Source organism: Orcinus orca, chromosome 6, assembly GCF_937001465.1.
Source record: "Orcinus orca chromosome 6, mOrcOrc1.1, whole genome shotgun sequence".
NCBI lineage: Eukaryota > Metazoa > Chordata > Mammalia > Artiodactyla > Delphinidae > Orcinus > Orcinus orca.
The window spans coordinates 100830234-100851833 of NC_064564.1; the positions used below are offsets into that span (position 1 = coordinate 100830234).

Here is a 21600-nt window from a genome sequence, read left to right on the forward strand (position 1 = left end):
GATTTCAAGACCCAACAGTGGGTCATGACCTGCTGTTTGAAAACTGCTAGCCTGGAGGCCCCTGAAAGCTTGGCGTCGGATTCTCCTGTCAGGACCTCCCAGCTGTCCTGAGGAGGCAGAACCCAGAGCTCCTTTCCCCCTCCTGTCTAGCAGGTGAGGAATAGATCAGGTATGTCCTGCCTGCCTGGCTCCCCCATCCTCGTGATGAATATTGATCTTTGTCACTTCCCATTGAAGATGTGAATGCATGAAGCAGGCAGCTGTGGAGTTCCTGAGTTGGGGAGCTGAGCTTGCAGATAAGCTTGGACCAGTTTCCCACAAGTGATTAGAAGGCTCAGGGGTTCCAATGAGCCGCAAGGAGCAAAATCATTAATGGAGATTATCTCAGAGAGGTATAGGATTATAGGTCTTTTTTTTTTCTCTTTTGTGTATATATTCTAAGTTTTCTTTATTGAACTTGAACCTCTTTCATAATAATAAGTGAGTCAACAAAACACTTTTTGAAGAATTTACTATATTTCTTTTCCAAATCAACAGAGGTTCCCAAAGCTTAGAATCAATATGTGTGTGTGTGTGTGTGTGTGTGTGTGTGTGTGTGTGTGTGTGTGTTATGGAAATGTGTTAAACTAATATCTATCCTCGACCCAGTAATCCCTCTTTGGGAATATATACAAAGGAGAAGATTTTAAAATATCAAAATATTTTATGTACGAAGATATTCATGACAGTGTAAGTTTACAGAAGGCCAGCATGAGGTCTGGTAGGAGTATGCGTTGTGGGACCAAGTGCTGGGGCTCGTGGTGCTGCTCTGGCCCCAGGAGAAACAGTCATTGGATGACTGCTCTGAGAAGCAGTATAGCAGAATGACTAAGGATGTACACTTTATAGTCAGACTTATCTGCATGCAAAACCCAGATCTGCCCCTTCTAGACTACATGACTCTGGGAAAATTACTTAACCTCTCTTTATGTCAGTTTCATCATCTACAAAATGGGTATAGTGAGAATTAGATGAGGAAATATTAAAAGCACTAGAACAGTGCTTGACACATAGTAAGTCCTACGTGAGGCCTAGCTTGGCTAATTCCATCTGAATTTTTTTCTTGCACAGAAGATGGAAACTTCATGTAGGCCCACTTGTCGTCTGAGTCCATTTGGGGTATAGGACATAGAGAGTGGAAGGACCGTAGGACTGGATGCGAAAGACCAAGTGTTGAGGGCTCTCCCCCTTATCAGGCCTTAGCTGAGTTTGGGGTGTTATTTTCCCTCTTGGAAACATTGTTGTCTAGAGTATGAGATAGCGAGTTTTTTCTGCTCTGCCTTGCAGAATTGTCATGAGGATAAAAAATCCGTAAAATGAAGAGATTGGACTTTTGAGATGTCCAGGAGTTTTATTATGCGTTCTATCTGTGGTTGGTTATGGGTTCTGTGGCTAGCCCATAGTGGGAAAGAGATGCCAAGATTGATTTGTGATGTCTCACTTTTGCTACCCCAGGGCTGCATGGCTTCCAGGCCCCACCTAATCCATGGCTGGGTGGTTCTAAGATTATGAAAGGATTGAGGAGTTGGCTGTGTAGCACTGTAACCAGGAAGTGGGAGGTCGTATTTTCCAAATGTATACATTAAAATATCTTAAATCTACAATAACTGAATGTGGGTGGAACTGGCATAGGCATGGACAGGCAGATAAATGGAATAGATTACAGTGCAGAAACAGACCCAGTGGATCCTGCCATGTATTAACTTTAGTTCTAGTACCACCCTATTTCTGTTAATGTTGCTCTTAAGGTATTTTAATATTTGATAAACATCTCTCCCGATTATTCTGTTTTCAAAATTCTCATTCGCCTCGCTCATATATTCTACCAGATGAACTTTAGAATCACTTTTTTCAATGTAAAAATTGCCTTGTGACTTTAACCACATTCAATAAATGTATGCATTGAATTGAGTAGGAAGGACATACTCACAATACTGTTTTTCTGCCCAGTAATGTGGTCTGTCTCTTATTCATGTTCCCTTATATGACCCTCAGTAAAATTCTGTAGTTTTCCACATATGTTCTGGACATTTCTTTCTAAGTATATTCCTAGGTATTTGATATTTTTGACTGCAATTGTAAGTGGGATAATTTCCCTCATTGTGTATTTTGCCTAATTAGTGCAAGTACATAGAAAAGCTACCCGTTTTTATGTGTTGGTTTTTTGTTATTGTTGTAGTGGATAGCATACTATATTGTCTTCGTAGTTCCAGTAGTTTGTTTGGGTTTCTAGGTAGGTGGTAATACATGCAAACAATACTCATTTCCCTTCTTCTTCCTCAATATTGTCCCTTTTACCCCGTATAGTATGGGTTGACTAGACCTTCTAGAGCCATTTGAATAATAGTGGGAATAACAAATACTCTTGTATTGTTTCTTATTTTAGTGGGAGCCATTCTAGTATTTTGTAATCAAGTATGAAGTTTATTTTGGTTTTCGATATGTATTCTTTATCATTGAGTAAGTATCGTTCTGAGTATTTTTCCCTTTCTTTCTCCCCGTTTGTTCCTTCGTTTCTTTCTTTTCTTTTCTTTTTTAAATTTTATCAAGATGCAGGTGAGTGGTATGATTTAGGAATGATTTTTACTTTTCTGTGTTTGAATTTTTCTTTTGCAAGGAGTGTGAATCGTCCCCTCCCCCACCATAAAGCTATCTAGTAATAAGAGGGGGGAAAAGGATGATGGATTTTTAACAAATGCCCTTTCATTATGTACCCATTTGGCCATATGTTTTTCTTACTTTGATCTGCTGATGTGATGAATTATATTAATAGGTTTCCTAATATTAAACCATCCTAGAAGGAACCCATTTTGTTCATGGTGTTTCATTATTTTAATACATCCTGAGTCCATTTAACAGAGGTTTGTGACTGTACTCACTGGTGAGATTGTCCTGCAGTTTTATTTTTAGTGTGCTGTTTTTGGCATTTTTTTATGGGGGTTTTGCTAGTACAGTGGGTTGTAAATTGGAAAGCTTTCCATCATTTTCAATGATCTGGAACAGGAGGATAGATGCATTTCAGATTGCATCCCTATTGGTGGTGACTGCCGAGATTGCTGTGTTGAGAAGGATTCTGAGGCCCTGTCATGTGTAAACAATTTAGTGTTTTGGAAGAGTCTAGGAAATGAGAGTTTAAGCATGCGTGCCACATGTTTATTTGTAGTCCCTGCCAGGAATGATTTATATTGCATGGGAATTATCTATCTTTTGAAAGTTTAAAAGGACTTGTCTTTAAAACTCTCTATCTTTTTAGGCTTTGGAGATAATTATTTTCCACTGTTATAATAATTTTTTATTTAATAATTTTTAATAATAATTTGGCTTTTGTAATTTAATAATTTTTTGGCTTTTGCTCTTGTTGAAATAGTTTTGGTCATTTATATTTTCTTAGTTTTTTTTTTTTTTTTTTGCGGTACGTGGGCCTCTCACTGTTGTGGCCTCTCCCGTTGTGGAGCACAGGCTCCAGATGCGCAGGCTCAGTGGCCATGGCTCACGGGCCCAGCCGCTCCGTGGCATGTGGGATCTTCCCGGACCGGGGCATGAACCCGTGTCCCCTGCATTGGCAGGTGGACTCTCAACCACTGTACCACCAGGGAAGCCCTCTTAGAAATTCTTTTCATCAAGAATTTGAATTGTATTTGCATAGAACAACAGAAAAAATATATACATATATATTATATTTTAAATGCCTCTGGTTGTATTTCCTAATCTGATTTTCTTGTAGTTGTATTTTTTTCTGTTTATTTTTTGGTTGAATGCTAATATCCAGGCCAATTTATTACTTTTGTACCCCACCTCTTAAAATTTTAAAGTTATTTATCAATTCTAACTACCTAAAATTTCCAAATTATTATATATATGTTAAATAAATCTACCCTTCTGCTTTCTTTAGATTTTTTAAAAATGGAATCCTTAGCTCTTTATGTTTTTCTGTTTAGTAATAAAGGTGCTTAATCAATGAATTTTCCTCTGAGTACATTTTTGGTCACATCTCATAAACCTTACTGTGAAGTATTGTTACTGTTTTCTCCTCTAAATATTCTGTAATTTTAGTTTTGATGCTCTCTTTAGCCTACAGATTATTTCAAAATATAATTTAAATTTTTGTGTGATTCCCTTTTTAACATTAGTGTTTATTTTTATTCATTTTTAGTTTATTTTAAGAGAATGTTGCCAGTGATAGTTCTGCTTTTGGTGATTTATAGGCATTTTTGGATTCCTCTTTAAATATTAATTTGTGTAAATGTTTCATTTGCTTGCAGAAGTAGTAATTTCCTCTTTTAGAGTTTATTATTTGCTATATACATATATTTCCCAATTTTATATATCATTATCATTATTAATTACATTTTTCAGATTCCCTATAGGGCTCCAGTCATATTGCTTTTTCATTTATTATTTCAAGAATTTGAGAGTCTGTTAATGTCTTACCATACTATGTTTCTTTACTATGTCTTCCCATACTGTATTCCTTTTGCTCTTTACATTTTACTGTATATATTTTGTTGCTAGGTTATTTAACAGAAATTTACCTGCTTACTACATTTTATTACGGGTTGTACCCTTCATCTGTAAAAATAGGCCCTCCTTGACCTATTTTATGCTTTCTACTTTCAGTTATAGTTTTTCTAATTTTTATAATGTTTTCTGCTTTCACCTTTAGTTCCAGTGATTTTTATAAAGCACTTCCTACTTCATGTTGTTGGAACTTACCTGATAAAATTTTATATATTTATTTCACTTTTAACCTTTCTATGCCCTTTAAAAAATTGCTATATTTCTTTCAGATGGCATGTAGTTTTTTATATTTAAAAACCAGGAGTTTTGAGTATCTGTGTCTTTGGAACTTACCCCTGTTTATATTTATTATAATACCTAATGTGTTTTGTTTGTTTGTTTTGTTTTTTTTACTTCTTTCATCTAATTATAGTTTTCTTTTTTTCTAAGTACTTGTATAACTAAGAAGAATTTTTTTTTTTTTTTTTTTTTTTTTTTTTGCGGTACGCGGGCCCTCACTGCTGCGGCCTCGCCCGTTGCGGAGCACAGGCTCTGGACGCACAGGCTCAGCGGTCATGGCTCACGGGCCTAGCCGCTCCACGGCACGTGGGATCTTCCTGGATGGGGGCACGAACCCGCGTCCCCTGCATCGGCTGGTGGACTCTCAACCACTGCGCCACCAGGGAAGCCCAAGAAGATATTTTTGATTCCTTCTTATGTAAATGTCATCTTGGATGAATAGAGCATTTTGGGTTAAACATTTTCTCTCTCAGTACTCTATAGATGTTCTGGAGTCTTAGGTTGTTAATATGGAAGAAGGTAGGTCAGAGGCCACATGGTATTATACTTTTGTGGTTGATTCCTGCACCCCATCACCATCCTTCCTGAACGCCTGTCATATTCTTTTTCCCCCATGAAATCCCAGGATTATTCCAGGCAGTATCTTATGTTTGGTGTCTTGTAATTCGTTTGCTAGGTACATGGTATGTACTTTCGGTCTGTAGATTTAGCTCTTAATAATAGAGAAATTTTTGTTCCGTGTGTTCCACTGGTCTCATCTCTTTTTGGAATGGCATTTAATCATTTATATCCATATATCCCTATTATTTGTTTTCCATAATTATCTCTTCTTTTGATTATTTTAATCTCTTTTTATTTATTTCCTCTGAGTTTTATGAGTGCTTCTCAAGCTTATCCTTTGCGTTACATACTCAGTGTTTTATTCTGACAGTTCTGCTGCTTACTGCTTCTGATGCTGCTGTTAATTCTGCAGCGGCCTTATTTGGTTCCTTGTTCTCCTTAATTTCTTGAGCTTCCTTTTCATTTCACTCTGCTCTCATTTAGTTTTATTGAGAGGGCAAAGGAGAGTGTGTCTAACATTGATTTCAGTTTCCTAGAGTGAAAGCTATGTTTTGTATGTCCCTTCTCTGCATCTTGAGTGGAAGGCTTATCTCCTTTTTTTTGGTTACACAATTTTGTTTCATTTGCCCTCCCCCTATTTGCGTCCTTTACTCATTCTAAATAAGGAAAGGTATGTTTTGGTCTGGTATTAAAATGATATCAGTAGCCACTTGTTCAGATCTAGAAAGGGGAGGGCCAGATGTTAGAAGTTGATATGATGGATGAGTGATGCAGCAGCCTGAACTTGATGCGGCTGTAGGTTTTCTCAGTCTGGGTTCCATCGTTAGTTTGGTTCAGTAAAGCAACACTGTGATATACCCAGCAGGCCATGCTCAGATTCTTTCCTGATGGGCTCGGGGTTGAACTGAAAAGCTCTGCCTGGAAGAAGCTTAGCTGCCACTGGGATTTCTATGTGGAAATTCCATAAAGGGGAGGGGGGGCGGTCTCTCTAGGTCCTGTCACAGCCCCTCCATCTCACCCCCAGCTGCCTTTTGTTTTCGCCTTAACAATTCTGTGTCGGAATCTCGAGGAGCGTGGCTGTGAGATGCTCCACTGTGATGCCTCTTGGTTTGTTCCTGTTGTCCCTGACATCTAGCACCAAGTCTTCAGTAGGCGACTTGTGTGTGAAATCCTCTTCTAACTTTTAGGACCTCCTTTTAGTTTTTAATTGTGGTAAAATACACATAAAATTTATCATCTTCACCATTTTTATGTGTACAGTTTAGTAGTGTTAAGTACATTCATGCTGCTGTGCTGTCCATCTCCAGAACTTTCTCATCTTGCAAAACTGAAACTCTATTCATTAAACAACTCCCCATGACCCACTTCCCCTGGCCCCTGGCGACCCCCATTCTATGTCTGTCTATGAATTTGACTAAGTATCTCATATGAAAGGAATCATACAGTATTTGTCTTTTTGTGACTGGCTTATTTTACTTAGCATAATGTTCTCAAAGTTCATTCACATAGTAGCATGTGTCAGAATTTCCTTCCTTTTTAAGGCTGAATAATCTCCCATTGTGTGTATATACCACATTTTATCTGTTTATCTGTCAGTGGACACTTGGGTCGCTTCCACATTTTGGCTATCATGAATAATGCTTCAGTGAACATGAGTATACTATTATCTCTTCGAGATTCTGCTTTCAGTTCTTTTGGGTATATACCCAGAAGTGGTATTGCTGGATCATATAGTAATTCCGTGTTTAACTTTTTGAGAAAACTAGCATACTGTTTTCCTCCTATTTAAAAAAATGATTATGGAAAGTTTCAAAAGTATGCAGAGTAAACAAGGTTGTATAATGACCCTTCATGTTCCATTGTCCAGCTTCAACGGTCATCAGTATGTTGCTAGTCTTTCATCATCTATACCTCCACCTGCTCTCCCCAGTCGATGATGGTGGTGGTTATTAAATTATTAGAGCTGTTTCAAGAAGAACTTGCATAAGTAAAATGGACAGTTGTAGCTGAAGGTTTTGATAAACGGATATACCTGTGTAACTCATATCCCTACTGCACTATGGAACCTTTCTGCCTCTTGGAAGCTCTCCTTGTGTCCTTTGTCAGTTGCCACCTCCTCTCCCAGAGGCAACCGCTGTTCTGATTGTCTTCATGTTAGACTAGTTCACCTGGTCTAGATGTAAAATTTATATAAATAGCACCTCCTGTTTTTATATTCCTGTGGTCAGTCTGTGGGGTGTTGGTGCTCCCTGTGTCCCCTTCCTTACAGGACTCTGCTCTTTCATCTTTTTGCAGGTTTGGGGTTCAGTGTCAGGTTAGGTAACCACTGCCTTTGGTTTTTGTTTTTCTTCTGTCCTGCTAGTGTTACAACTTAGGAACCCAATGAAAAAGCCCCAGCTACTGTTATAACTTAGGAACCCAATGAAAAAGCCCAGCCATTTCCCCAACATTTAAAACTCACTGTATTTAACTCCCCTTTTTGTTATAAAAGCAGTTATTCATATATTAAAAACTTGAAATATAGAGAATTAAAGGAAAATAAATCCATGATTGTTGTATCACTTTGTAATCATGATTAGCGGTTCTCTTCATTAGGTTTGTCTTTTTTCTAGATGTACTTCTTTTCTGTTGTGTGATATAACTGTCATCATAGTGCATACAATTTTATATCCTGCTTTTTTCACTTAACACTGAAACGTCAGTGTTTTTCTAGCTAGCTCCATGAACGTAACAGTGGTCCTTTTTTATTGGCTCTGTACTTGCTGTAGTAGGGGCTGTCATTTGAGCACTTACACTGTGTCTTGCACTGTACTAAGTCTTATTAACTCATTGGATCCTCACAGCATACCTGTGAGGTATGTACTGTTCCTCCCATTTTACAGGTGGAGAAATTGAGGCCAAGTGAAATTAGTCACACATTTGGTGAGCAGGGAGGCCAGGAGCCAAACCCAGGCATTCTGGCTCCTATCCCCAACACTTAGGCACGGTAATTAACTTCATCATTCCTTTGAGTGGGCTGCACAGGGGTCCTTTCCTCCATCTTACAGATGAGTAAACTGAGGCACAGAAGGGAAAAGTGACTTACCTGAGGTGAGGCAGCAAGGAAGTGACGGAGCTGAGGCTGGAACAGCACCGTCCTTTCTCGCTGTTTCTAGAGGTCCTTTGTTCTGCTTTGGGGGGTCCTGCCTTGTGTCCAGTTCTGCCACAGGGGAGATCACCCCCTTTATTCCAAGCTTCTGGTTTTCCTTTTATTCTCATTCTCTTTCATCCTTCCAGCAGCCCCCAAGTCTTCTTGCCTCTCTGGACCTCAGTTTCTTTATCTTTAAAATGGGCACCTCCTTTCTCCCACTCCCCTCTGGGCTGCTGTCGCTTCAGCCCTACTCTCCTGGGCTTAGCCAGCCCAGCGCTTTTCCAGACAGTTGCAGGGAACTGTACTTGCGGCTGAGCTAGCATCTGCTTTCCCATCTGGTCCCAACTTTTTCCTTAATTACCCACTGAATTGGCTCTAACAGAACGCTGACAACTTGAATGAGATATTAGCTGATACATCAGCACCCGTGCCAGGGCCTCATGGGCTTTTCCGGGACGTGAGGAAACCAGGCCCAGCAAAGCCCCTTGTTCCCTGGCTGGAGTCCCCATCCCAGCTGAGAGGCAGGCCCAGCCAAGGTGCAGGGTCCTCACAGGGTCTTGTTGCTCATAAACGCCGCCTTGTAGTGGCTGAACCCCAGGCTTTCTTGTTGTCTTTGGGGCTGGGTCACAAGCCTGGAAGCAGGTTTTGTCCTCTCTCTTGTCGCTCCCTTGGTGCCTAACCCTTCATGTCTTTTGTTCCAAGTTACTCTTTTTCCAACCATTTTTGTTTTGTTTCTATCTAGTCTGGAAGCAGCGGGACTAAGTGTGCCACAGAGGGAGGGACATTGGCTTGGGTTTTCTTGGCCTCCAGGTGCCTCCTAGCATGCCTTTTGGGGTCTGTTTTTTTGCATTCGGATAAGAGGTCTTATAATATAAGAGGTGTAATATAGGCTCTAATTCTAACTTCCTGTGGTACTGAGAAGGAAAGGCAGAGCTTCCATTTCCTCATTGTAAGCAGGGTAGGTAGAGTCAGCTGCCTAGGTGGGGGTGAAGAGCACAGATTCCAGGGCTGGCCAGCCAGCCTGGATTCAAGTCTTGCCAGTTACTTCCTCCCTGTGTGACCTTGGGCAAGTTGCTGCACCTCTCTGGGTCTCAGTTTCCTCTTTATAAACTGGAGATCAGAAAACCCCATGAAAGTTAATTGTGAAAATTAAATGAGTTAATACATATAAAGCACGGGCACACAACGAGCACTCAAATGTTACCTGTTTTTATGCCCTCCTTTTTTTTTTTTTTTTTTTTTTTTTGCGGTACGCGGGCCTCTCACTGTTGTGGCCTCTCCCGTTGCGGAGCACAGGCTCCGGACGCGCAGGCTCAGCGGCCATGGCTCACGGGCGCAGCCGCTCCGCGGCACGTGGGATCTTCCCGGACCGGGGCACGAACCCGCGTCCCCTGCATCGGCAGGCGGACTCTCAACCACTGCACCACCAGGGAAGCCCTGCCCTCCTTTTTAAGCTCATGAGCAGCAGGTGAAGTTAATTATATACTCAGTTTAGGGTGCATGATCATTTTCGGCTCATTACAGCCCTTTCTTGCTTTGTTTGTTATTTCTTTTTATCCTTATTTCCCCCTTCTGCTTCTCCCCTATCTCTAAGCCATTCACTTTGTGTATTTAACATGCTTTTTTTGGGGGTTTATATAGAGTCTTACAAAACGTGTGCTGTTGTTTCGTGCGCATGTTTCAAAAGTTGACATCAGTGCCTTAGTATCTGGATCTCATTCTGTCTCTCACTTTTGTCCCTCAGCTCTGAGTGTTTGAAAACAGTCACGTTACTTCTAGCCGGTGGGTGCAGCTGCCACATTTTACCCATCCACCTCTCACTGATGGACAGCCAGGTTGCCTTAACTCCCCCCGACCCCAGATAAAGCTGCAGCCAGCCTCCTTATGCATGCTCCCACGTGGATCTCCGTAAGACCTTTGTTATGATGTGTACCCAGGAGTGGAATTTGGTATAGAATGAAATGGAGAGCATTTGAAGGAAGCAAAAGGAGTGGATGTTTCCATGCCCTGAATTGAGTAAATCAGAACAGCAGTTGGCGGCCAGTTAAGAAGTTGACTGTCTATTGGGCTTGCTCTATATCCCAGCTAAGGACTTCTGTTTTTAAAATTTTTAACGGAAATCGTATGAATATGTGTTCTTTGAAAACAATTTAGATGACACAGAAATAAGTAGAAGAAAGACTAAAAATGTAAAGGGCCCCTTCACATTGCTCCCCAGCCTCCTAAGCCCCATTTCTAGGAGTTAAGCACGGTGACAGTGGAATAGCTTATGTTAGGTCTTACATATTTACAGGCACAAATGTGAACCTTACATAATGTTTTACAGTTTAACTTTTCTCGCTTAATAGGATGTCGTAAGGCCATTCCGTGTTGGCCCCAGCAGATCTGCTTCAGTTTTTATCAGTGCTCCGTATTTCATTTTAAGGTTCTGCCATAGTTTATGTAACTAGTCCCCTTCTGATGGGCATTTTGGGTATAGCCAGTTTTCTGGCTATATAATGACAGAACCAGCGCTTCTTTTGGCGTTAGTCTGCTGGTGATGAATTCCTTTAGCTTTTGTACATCTTTATTTTTGAAAGCTACTTTTGCTAGGTATTGAATTCCAGTTGACAGACTTTTTTTTTCTTTTCTTTTTTCAGTACCTTAAAGATGTTGTTCTACTGCCTTCTGTTTTAATCGTTTCTGATGAGAGGTTGGCTGTAATTCTTATCTTCATTCCTCTGTATGTTATATCTTTAAAAATTTCTGACTTTTTAGAAGTTCTCTTTATCTTTGGTTTTAGGCACTTTGATTGTGATATACCTGAGCGTAGTTTCCTTTGTTTCTTCTTCTGAATTTCTGAGTTCTGTAGGTTTATAGTAGTCTGTAATTGGAAACTTTGGGCCATTATTTCTAAAGATATTTTTTCTCTCCTCACTCCTGCCCCTCACTTTTTTAGGGACTTCAACTGCATATGTATTAGGCCTTTTGAAGTCCCACAGCATGTGGATGCCCTGTTTATTTCTGTCTATCTTTTTTCTCTCTGTGTTTTATTAGTATTAGTTTCTGTGGTTGTGTCTTCAAGTTTGTCAGGCTTTTTCTTCTTTAGTATCTAATCTGTTCTTCATGCCAGGTGCTGTATTCTTCGTCTCTAGAAGTTTGATTTGCTTCTTTTAAAATATTGCCCTTGTCTCTCTAACGTGCTCATGTTTTCCCCTACCTTCTTGAATTTATGGAGTATGTTTATGATAGCTGCCTCAATGTCCTTAAAGTCTGTATCTATGTTATTTCTGGGTCTCTTCCTATTAATTGATTTTTCTGCTTCTTTCATGCCTAGTAATTTTTGATCGACAGATATTGTGACTTTTACATTGTTAAGTGCTGGATGTGTTAGCATTCCTTTAAATATTTTGTACTTTATTCTGTTACTGTTTCTGTATTAGTTTACTACTGCTGCTGTAACAAATTATCACAGTTTTAGTGGCTGAAAGCCACAGAGACTTATTATCTTATAGTTCTAGGGGTCAGAAGTCCAGGATGGCTTTCACTGGGCTAAAATCCAGGTGTTGGCAGGGCTGTGCTCCTTCTGGAAGCTCTAAGAGTGAAACGGTTTCCTTTTCCATCTTCTAGAGGCTACCTGCATTTCTTGGCCTGTGGCTCCATTTCTCCATCTTCAAAGCCGGAAATGTTGGACAGAGTCCTTCTTATGCTGCCATCGCTTCTGCTTCCCTTTTCTGTTTAGAAGGACTCTTCATCGGGCCCACACAGATAATCCATCCAGGATTATCCATCTAGAATCCATCCAGGATAATCTCTCCATCTCACGTTCATCTGATTAGCAAGCTCAATTTCCTTTGCATGTATCCTCAGAAATTCACAGCTTCTGGGGGTTAGGATGTGGACATCTTTGGGAGGCCACTATTCTGCCTACCACAGCAGTTACATTGTTGTGTGGGACCAGAGCTGTCTCTAGAGCAGAGTTTGGCAGACTGTGTAGTCCATGGGGCAAATCTGGCCTGTTTTTGTAAATAAAATTTCATTGGAACACAGCTGTGCTCATTGGTTTATGTATTGTCTGTGGTTGCTTTCATTCTGCGATGACCCACAAAGCCTGAAATATTGACTTTCTGGACCTTCATAGAAAAGGTGTTCTGATTCCTGGTCTAGTGCTAATTTTTCCCCACTATTGAGGCCATACCTTTCTGAGTACCCTCCCTGATGCCTTTGTATACTAGGAGATTTGCCCACTTTGGCTGGTGGGAATATGAACTATTCTCAGCCCTGTGTGAGCTCTGAGAATTGTTCTGCTAGGTTCTCTCTGGTTCTTGTTCCAGGCTTAGGCAGTTTCCTTATATGCACGTGCTGATCAGCACTAAAACAGCTGGAGAATTGGAGCTCATTGGGCACCTCTGTCTGCTCTGACTCTCTACCCTCTCTAGTTTCCTTGGCCCTCCCCCATTTTAAACTGTCTGCTCAACTTGGTGGCGGGGTGGGGGGGGAACTCTTGAACTCTGCTTGCGCTCTTCCTCCCTGCACTGCAGCTTAGAAATTCTCCAGGCAGTTAGCTGGGACAATTGTAGGACCAGCATGTTTGCTTTTCCTCTCTTACGGGTTGCTGCTCTGTAAGCCTGTTGCCCAGTGTCTAGAAATAATTGTTTCAAGTGTTTTGTCCGGTTTCTTAGTTGTTTAAGGTGGGTAGTAAATCTGGTCCCTCTTACTCCTCATGACTAGAAGCCACCAGCGCTTCTCATGTCAATATTATTTTATATTTATGAGGGTACTCCTGGAAGAGGCATCGGGGGCTCAGAGACTGTGCATTTTAACAATATTACCAAATTAGCCCTTGTAAAGGCTGTGCCACTTTATACTTTGAGAGTCTCATTCTAATAGCAGAGGTTGTGGGGACAGATGATGATATGAAACTGCTTTGAGCTCTGTAAAGTGCTGGGAACATGCCAGGGTTTACAGTTCTTAAGAAGGGGCTTCTCGATGTGGTGCATATATACAATGAAATATTACTCAGCCATAAAAAGAAACAAAATTGAGTTACTTGTAATGAGGTAGATGGACCTAGAGTCTGTCATACAGAGTGAAGTAAGTCAGAAAGAGAAAAACAAATACCGTATGATAACACATATATGTGGAATCTAAAAAAAAAAAAATTCTGAAGAACCTAGGGGCAGGACAAGAATAAAGACGCAGACGTAGAGAATGGACTTGAGGACACGGGGAGGGGGAAGGGTAAGCTGGGACGCAGTGAGAGAGTAGCATTGACATACATACGCTACTAAATGTAAAATAGATAGCTAGTGGGAAGCAGCTGCATCACACAGGGAGATCAGCTCGGTGATTTGTGACCACCTAGAGGGGTGGGATACGGAAGGTGGGAGGGAGACGCAAGAGGGAGGGGATATGGGGATATGTGTGTACATATAGCTGATTCACTTGGTTATACAGCAGAAACTAACACACCATTGTAAAGCAATTATACTCCAATAAAGATGTTTTAAAAAATAAATAAATAAAATAATACTTTCACTGCAATAATTAAAGTGGCGTCCAAGGAGTATATAAATGTAGAAAGGATAGAAAAATGAAAGAAAAAATACGTAGTTGCATATCTCAGTGGATTTTTTTCTGCCTCTCTTTTCCATGTAATAAGCACTACTTCTATCTGGAACTAATGGTGATAGTAATAACCAAAATTTATTGAGCATTTATTATATGTCACATACTGTTGTATGTGCTTTGTGTGTATTCACTCATTTGAACTTCACAATGACCTCATAATTATATCAGGACCGTTGATATTGAGAGCCCCCAAAACATTAAAACAACTTGTTTTTCATCTCAAAAAAATAAATAAATTAAAAAAATAAATAAAGGGCTTCTCTTAGCTGTTTCTCTTTCGACTTGAGTCCCTGGTGGCCATTTTGCTCTGCCATGCTGTCCTTCAGCTGGGCATTGTAGGACTAATATAATTTCCTTAACAAATGGGGATGCCTTGGGGGATCTTCTTTTAGGCTGCTACTTTCTTTCCTGACATCTGTTGAGCACCTGCAAATGCTAAATAATGTCCCAATTGCTTCATGTAGTCATTGTGATATAATTTAAATCTCCACCACAACCTTGGGAGCTTGGGATGAAATGGAGACTGAGAGAGGTGTCATGGCTTGTCCAAGGTCACACAGCTAATTTCCAGGAAAGTGAGGATTCTTTCTGCCTTTAAACCTAATCTGCTGGCTCATACAACAGACTGTCCATTTTAGTCAAGACCCTTTAGGCTGCAAGTGATAGAAATTCATCTAAAACTTGCTTATGCGAAAAGCGACATTTGTTGACGTACCTACGGAGGTACGTCAGGGCTGGACTCAGGTAGCTTAGGTGAGGTAAAGTCCAGGACTGGACTCGGGTAACTTAGGTGGGGTTATCAGAAATGTGTTGCTTTCCATTCAGCTCTTGTTTCCTTTTGTTGACTTATTCTTTATGCAGGCCTTCCCCAAGTGGTGGCAGAAATGGCTGTAGTGTCTCCAGGCTTATTTCTCACCCCAGTGGAGTAGTCCCGGTGGAAAGAGAGAACCTGTTTCCCAAGGGTTTCAACCAAAGTCCCAAGAAAGGCTCCTATTGGCCCAGCTTGGGTCACAGGCTTATCCGTGAGCCAATCACAGTGCAGGAGGGTGTGCTGTTCTGATTGGATGGACGTGGGTCATTTGGTCCTCTTGGAGTTGGGGACTGGGATTGTGGGTTCCTGAAAGGACAAGATGGTTCTTTATTGGAAGAAAGAATGCCAAATAGGCAGAAACAAAAGTGTGAACCGCATCCCTCTGGCCCTTGAAGCTCCGTCATCCATGGTGCTCCCTTGGTCTACTTGCCACCTGCTGAGCAACATCTCTTGTCTGGCCTTGGTTTGACAATAGCGTTCCCCCCTCCCAGGTTCTAACCGTCAGTTGTTCTCTCTCACCACCTGGGACAAGTGAGGCTTCCTGGCTCTCACTCTCTCTTGGCGGAGTCAACTCTTGCCCAGGCATTGAACGGATGCGGGGAGATGTCAGGCCTCGACTTTTCAGTGCTGGAGCCCCTGTTCTTCAGCCCCAGGGTGGGGGTGAGGTGCTCCTGGGGAAGGTAAAGCTGGGAGAGCAGAGGAATTGTGTGTGTGTGGGGGGGGGAGGTTGCATGTCGAGAGAGCCTTACCCCGTAATTGGCACCAGGAAACAAGGGCCCAACAGGCTGGGGACTCCCCCAAACTCTCTCTTTCATCATTAGTAAATGAGCACTTTTCCAAGGATGGTCTGAGACCTCCTTTGCCAAAGCAGCTGGCGAATTCAGCTTCCCCCTGCTGTTTCTGAATCTCGGGGGGCAGGGGCGGTGAAGAATCAGAGATTTTAACAAACTCCCCACCCAGGCAGTGCCGTCACACACTGCGGGTTGAGGTCCTCTGGTAGATGACTGTCTTTGAATTGGCTGAGTTTCCCCTGCCTTAGGTTTTTCTTGGATTCTCCTTTCTCCTGATGGAACTATTCACCTCGTTTATCCAATTTGAGGGATTGCCCTTGTTCAGATCTGAACTGCTCCTTTCAGAGTAAGGAGGTATCACTGTTGGGGCTTGGGAGTGAGTCTGAAGTGAGGAATCCATTTTAGAAGAGATCAGCATTATTGTTTTCCATCTAGTACTTTCTGAGTCTCAAGACATCCATTGGAAATGACATGAAAAGAGCGGATAGCGCACAGTGAGTCTACATTCTTAGTAAGAAACGCTGACGCCTAAAGCCAGTGGCACATCAGGATTGGTCACAAGAACTGGGAGTCACAGACGTGCTGGAGCCTTTGGCTTGGGAAAGCTCAGTGATTAATACGACACCACATTTCATTGGTTCATAAGTTAAGACCCTAACACTTGGTTGAGTAAAATATTACATTTACTTACTTCAAGCTTTCAAAAATCTCTTTAGCCAAAGAACCCTTTCACAAAGGAAGTCTTACAGAGGAGCTCAATCTATTAAATAGGTAAAAGCAATTTTTTTTAATTGGGGAGGGAGGGCCATGTTATGACTTTCGTGGGCCCCAGATACTCTTGCCTTTGTGGGCTCCTTCCTTCATAAAAATATTAAAAATTACATTTTATGACTGCATTGCTATAAAGATGAGTGTATTAATATTATCTGGTAAATATTTTCTCTGACCTAAAAATTCAGTTTCTTTATTTTGATTTTAAAGAAATTAAAGCACTTTTGTGGGCCCAAGCACTGTGACTCCTTTGCCTGGTGGGGAAGTCGGCCCTGACGAGACAGGTCCTGGCCTGACCACCTCCTGGTTGGCCCCTGAAGCAGGCTGGAGGAGAGGAACCCAGTTGGAGGACCATGGCACAGACTCATCACTTGTACCGGTAGACACCGGTCTACCTCACTGTGGAAGAACCATAACATATCACAATAAGGATGGAATGTCAAAGTCATTCTCCTCCTTCCCCCCCAAAAAACCCAGGTCTTGTCCTTCAGTCTCTAAAGCATCATTCCTACGAAGAGATCATCTCCCCAGCCTCTGCTTGAACCCCTGTAGGGACAGGGAGCTCATTACTGTGTTTGGGTTCTTTCTGGTCCAATTCCATAAGACTTCACGGTACCCAGCAAGCCCCTGGGTTGATCACCATTTATCCCCTAAGCCAGTGGATCCTGTAGTGCCCACGCCATTGCTGAGGTGGGGTAGGAGTCTGGGGTTTGAGGTGCAGCTTTTGCCCCTCCACTGCTGTGTGAGCCGAGCAAGGACACTCTCCCTCATTGAGCCTGAGATGCCTCATTTGGACGTGATGGTCCTTGCACGTATCGCTATCGTGTGATGCTAGAGGGAGACTAAGGCTCGTCCTGGGCAGGGATTGCTTGCAGCCCAGGTTCTTCTGGGATGTAGAGAGCTTGTTGGCTCTTGCTTGGAGTTCAAGGGCCAGAGACTCTGTATGTCCCTGTCCCCCTGGTTCCAGGAGGGGCACTGTTAAACCACAGGAGAAAATCTGCGGAGGAAGGGAAGGGTCGGGTGGTTCAGGATGACCACTCCACTCCTGGTCCCCTAGTCGGCTGCTGATTGAGGTTTTTCTCCTGAGGTTTCAGAACATTTGGCCACCCCACAGTGCCTCATGGTGCTGTGTGCTTGCCCGCTCTGGTTGGGGGAGAGGAGAATGAGGACGGTGACGTGCTTTCCTCCCTGGGGCTTCCTGGCCCCAAAGCCTGGGCTTGCTCAGAAATGAGCAGCAGTTCAGCACAGTGGGAAGGTTCCTTTTCTACCCCTCCTCATCCAGCCTCTCCTAGTCGGTGGTGCTTGGAAGAGGGATGCACCCCTTTCCCCGCCCCTGGTACTTATGGCCCAGCCTATCCTTATGACCCTCCATGCTGCCCCTTGTCCCTGCCACATTAGACGGCTCTCCTGGACACACCCATGGTTTCTCACCTCCGCGCCAGGGGCACGCTGTCGCTGCTGCCAGGGCAGTTGGTGCGATGGCTTCCCAGACCACAGAGAGAGAGTTGGTGCGAGGTGAGTCCCCGTCCTGGCCTCTAAGTGGGGGAGCATGCTGCCCGGCCAGCTTCTAATCCACGCCTGGTATTTGCTCACCTGGCTCCTGCTCTGCACTTTGTAATTATTGATTCCTGCCGCGTCCACTTACCGTGAGCCAGCTGGGAGGACTTGCCGTCGAGCTTGGAAGTTCCTGGAAACAGTGACTTATTACTCGCCTAATGAGCGTGTGTCTGCCAGCCAGGTGTGTCCAGGAGAAAGCATGAGTGCGTGAGGTGCTGGACAGGACATCTTCGTGGACACTGGATGAATTTTCCTTTCTCTCGAGTCTGGACCTTCAGGGCTGTTTCCTCTCTCGCCATTACGTTTTTACTTAAATAACTCATCCGATTATGCGTCAAGGGAAAAGTCAGTTTCATAGGGCTGTTCATCTGAAATCACTTTTCTCCATCCGTCCGTCCGTCCCTCCCTCGCTCCCTCCCTCCCTCCTATCCCAGCCACCAGGGAGCTCACGGTCCAGTGGGAGAGATAGGAAGCCCGATGCTGAGTGAATTCCAAATTAGTGCAGAACTTCCTGCTTTCTAAGCAGCATCTTCTCCCAGAATCTTTCTGTTTTGTTTAAAACAAAGTTTGTTTTACTTCATTATAAAAAGTAGCAAATGTTCTTAGTTGAAAAAATTGGAAAACACAGAAAAGTCTGAGGAAGAAAGAAAATCACCTCTAGGTCCCTACCGGATGCTTACACCTTTGACGTTTTGACCTTCTGTTTCTTTGTTTTCTTTTTTAACCAATGGGTGCAATAGATACAATTTCTCTCCTGCTTAGAAGGAAAAAGCTCAGCTTATAAGATTAGCCTTTCCCAGCTTTATTGTAAACCCTGCGGTTTTGGCTGTAGGGTGTTCCATGAAGTGGCCGTATCCTAGTTTACCCAGCAGTGCCCTGTTTGGGGGATATTTTGCTATTTCCGGTCTTCCCCTATTGTAAATAATGCTGTGAAGAATATCTTATAAGTGAATTGGTTTTCGTGTTTTGGATTGTTTCCCAGACTTTGTCATCTAGAAGGAGTCTTAGTGATTGCCCAGACCACTTCTCCATCTTTAGTGTGTGTGAGCATCACCAGGGGGGCTTGTTCAAATGCAGCTCCCTGGGCCTCACCCCCAGAGGTTCTGATTCAGTGGGTGAGGGTGGTGCCCGAGAGTCTTGCGTCCTAACAAGCTTCCAGGTGGTGCTGATGGTGCTTGGATGTGGACCACACTCCAAGTAGCATCAACCAGCCTCCCCTGGGTGGTGAGGGAAGTTGAGGCCTACGAGCTGGGAAGAGTGGGTGATGGGTGACCATTGCCTGGGCCCGGCCAGTTGGTGGTTTCCACGCTGGGTCACGGATCCCCATGCCTTGCTGCCCCTGCTGCCTGGGGAACCTGCAGGAGAACGCAGCATTCATCCACATGAGGGGATCTCCTCCATCGAAGTGTTTCAGCCACTCAGGGCAGGCAGATGCTGGGTGCAGATGTGAGCTTAGTGTTGGGATACAGGTGGGACCAGGGTAAGAACTAGTTTAGGAAAGAAACTGGCGGAGACTGTGGTGATACATTTTAAACGAGAGTGAGTGACAGCCCCTCTAGGATGCGAGGGGTTAAACAGGCAGCTGGTACAGCCTCCCCGGAGCCAAAGGGGGAACTCAGGAGTAAGTCATGACTGCCTAATTAATTCAATTAAACTACTTCATAAGCTCCACTGGTGTCAGTAAATTATTAAAGTCGATTAAAAAATCAGTGGTACGTGATGAGGGTTTGGGGATGCTGTAGCTTCCTTCCTGCTGTGGGTGCGGACGCCCTGTCTGGTACCCCTGCCAACCTACTGTGTGTGCTGAGGCCGGTCCCACCCCCCTGAGCTTTGGTTTCCTATCTGCACAGTTGAGTGATGGACTGGCTGTTGAACACCCTGTCGGCACCAGAGTTATGAGGATTTTCCAGTCCCTTTGGTCAGAGGCAGCTGTTGCTACAGATGCGCTGCCCCATCTCTGCCCTTCCTTCTCATCAGGCTCATCTGGGCAGTTTCTAGGGGAGGCTGTGGGGACAGTGACCCAAAGGGGAGGTGCAGGCTCTGGAGAGAGAGTGAGAGAGTGGACTTCACCTAACCCCTAACCCTTGTGCCAGTCAGGGGCTGCTCGCAGGTTCTCATTCAGCACCCCCTCCGCAGGCTCTTACAGGTGAGGAAATGGAGGCTCACAGGACTCCGAGCGACCTACCCACGAGTACCTGGTGGAGTTGAGATTTGAATTCAGGGCTGCCGTGCCTCAAAGTCCCCGTGGCTGACTGCTTTCCTCTACAGACGAATTTAAAATACAGCTGCATCCCCTGGCCAAACCCTACAACGTGCAACATTGCATTCACGGGAAAGAAAACACCGAAATGTTCTTTTTCTCTAGTTAGTATCCAGATGTGAGGAACCGAGGAGAGGGAGTGACATCCCAGTCCCTAGAGGTATGTAAGTCATGGTTGGCTGACGGCTCAGATAGACCTCTTAGAAACAAGATCCTGCAGCTCTGGTCCTACCTGTTGGTTGATACTTTTTTGGCAGTTTGTGCTATGAGCAGGCTGGGAATTCAGCAAGAATTGCTCCCTGGTGCATGGGCTCTGGGGTTACTGTCTTGTCTTCTGTCAGATCAGATCTTGTTCAGCCAAACCAGTAGGCTAGGCAGTGCTGGTCTTGAGGGTGGCTGTGGTCCTGGGTTCGAGGGAAGCCTCTGTCTTAAATTAACCTTGTGGATCTTTGGCAAGTCCCTTCCTCTCCGAATCCTAGAAGTTTAGGTTTGTTCCCCTAACATCTCTGAAAGGCGACTCAGGCAGTATGCTGCATGGGTGGCCCATAGGGAGAGGAGGAATAAGGAGGAGGATGAGTTCAGGGCCAGATACACTTGCGAATGGAGCATATGCAATCTTAGAGATACAAAGCAACCATTGGACCTTTAAAGTCTCTGAAAAGTCCTGCAGTAAAGAAAGGAGATTAATTTTGTTTACCCAGCCTCCCTCAACCAGGCCACTCTTTCCCTCTCCAAGCACACCTTTTGTTTAATGACCTGAATAGACATGAAGACTTAAATACTACCCTAGAGAGAGTGGCTTTTTTTTTTTTTTTTTTTTGTGGTACGTGGGCCTCTCACTGTTGTGGCCTCTCCCATTGTGGAGCACAGGCTCCGGACGCACAGGCTCAGCGGCCATGGCTCACGGGCCCAGCCGCTCCGCGGCACGTGGGATCTTCCCAGACCGGGGCACGAACCCGCGTCCCCTGCATCGGCAGGCGGACTGTCAACCACTGCGCCACCAGGGAAGCCCGAGAGTGGCTTTTTGAGGTGGTTCTTTTTGTCATGAGAACATCCTTTCTGAAAATTGGATAAACCAGCCTTTAGCAAGGTGGTGACTAACTCCCTTAAGTTGGGTTTTCTTAAACTGAAGTCCATGTTTATTCTAGGATCCCAGAGTCCTGCCAGGTTCCAGGAGCTTCTCTTATTTCCTAGAGCCCTCGAGTAGCCAGGCCCTCAAGATCTGGAATATACTCTATTCAGGGTTCCCTTTGTGAGCATTAGCTATAGAATT

At 43.6% G+C, this 21600-nt stretch overlaps 1 protein-coding gene across 4 annotated transcripts in view; it reads left to right on the forward strand.

The window, feature by feature from the left end:
• Nucleotides 1–21600, forward strand: part of ZNF618 (zinc finger protein 618) — a 184371-nt gene that overhangs the window by 18632 nt on the left and 144139 nt on the right. The window contains exon 2 of one of the 4 annotated variants that reach the window (XM_049711837.1): nucleotides 20204–20487. The exons of the other annotated variants lie outside the window; for them this stretch is intronic. The gene's annotated coding sequence lies outside the window, so the exon portion shown is untranslated. The remainder of the gene's footprint in view (nucleotides 1–20203; nucleotides 20488–21600) is intronic. 4 annotated transcript variants of the gene reach the window in all.